This window comes from Ambystoma mexicanum, chromosome 6q, assembly GCF_040938575.1.
Source record: "Ambystoma mexicanum isolate Mex_15411 chromosome 6q, UKY_AmexF1_1, whole genome shotgun sequence".
Classification (NCBI taxonomy): Eukaryota; Metazoa; Chordata; class Amphibia; order Caudata; family Ambystomatidae; genus Ambystoma; species Ambystoma mexicanum.
In genome coordinates, this window is record NC_090937.1 from 1,630,236,715 (window position 1) to 1,630,238,054 (window position 1,340).

The 1,340-nt window shown below is 49.9% G+C and overlaps 1 non-coding gene across 1 annotated transcript; it reads left to right on the forward strand.

Moving 5' to 3' along the window:
* The first annotated feature begins 935 nt into the window (after positions 1-935).
* Positions 936-1,007, forward strand: TRNAG-UCC (transfer RNA glycine (anticodon UCC)). Its single transcript has one exon. It is a non-coding gene; the product is annotated as a tRNA-Gly (tRNA).
* The last annotated feature ends 333 nt before the right edge of the window (positions 1,008-1,340 follow it).

Below are 1,340 nucleotides of genomic sequence, written 5' to 3' on the forward strand. Positions count from 1 at the left end.
ACCGAGCACAGCACCTCAGCCTATTAGAGTGAGGTTTCAGGATCTCTCTCATCCTGTAAACCAACATACTGAGGAAGGTGAAACGTGTGGCTGTGCTCCTCACATGCTGAAGCAGCAGCAGCCCTTTCCCTGAAGCAAAGTTCCTTCATTCCTCCCTCCCATAACCCTTAGCAGGGGATTTATGGTAATTGAGTTGAGTTTCCAAACTGGCCCTTCCTTCCTTCCTTCCCATATCTGCCAGCTCGAGAAGGCTTGTTTTGTTGCACCTGGGAAGTAAAGTATCTATTTGCGAGAGAGAGAGAATGAGAGAGAGAGACAGAGAGAGAGAGACAGAGAGAGAAGGGGAAGGGGTGTTGGCAGTTAGGGTGTGAGCTAGAGAAATGAGGCCTGTCTGCAAAAGGCCATGGGATGGGAGTGCGTGGTTGCAGGTTGTTTGGCTTTGTAAGGCCTACTGCCCGCTTCACTCGAAACTGGGTCTAGGGTTGTCGGTTTGTAGGCTGTAAAAGCCCAGAAAAGCTCTTGTTCTCCAACCAGCAGAGTGGCGCAGCGGAAGCGTGCTGGGCCCATAACCCAGAGGTCGATGGATCGAAACCATCCTCTGCTAAGTTTTTTCAAATTATGTTTTTGTGTCATGGCATTAGGGCACAAAGAGCTGTAAGTGCCTGGATGCAATGTCATTCCTTGAACTTGCTGCCTCGTTCCACTCTTGCGCTAAATAGGAGAGGGTCCCAGCCCAGCCAACAAAATGTACTGTTCAATCAAACCAAACTTAAAACCAAGCTCCTTTTTTAAGGGGTCCCGGGGAAATGTTGGGCTGACCGGTAAGACCTCATGATGCGAACTGCTTCTGCGTCAAACGCAAGCTTTTTTCATTCCCAGCCAATGACTTATTCTTATTTCTAAGGGGCGCTCCATCAGATAGCCCAGACAGGCAGGCGTTGGTGGTATAGTGGTGAGCATAGCTGCCTTCCAAGCAGTTGACCCGGGTTCGATTCCCGGCCAACGCAGATCAAATCTTTAAATTGTGCAAAATGCATTTTTTGGAAATCAGACTCATGCTGAAAGCAAAGCTGACACACTTTTCGTGACAATCAAAACCCCATCCAGGAAAGGTTCTTGCATCCTAGTTTCTGCAACTGTCTATCGGTGAGGGGATTGAAGCGAGCAGGGCTCCTGGCCCCTCCCCGACAAAGCCCTGACGAAGGCCTGACAAAGGCCTATTCGCCTTGCCCTGACGGGCCAAGGTCCCAGCAGGCCACCGAGCACAGCACCTCAGCCTATTAGAGTGAGGTTTCAGGATCTCTCTCATCCTGTAAACCAACATAAAGAGGAAGGTGAAA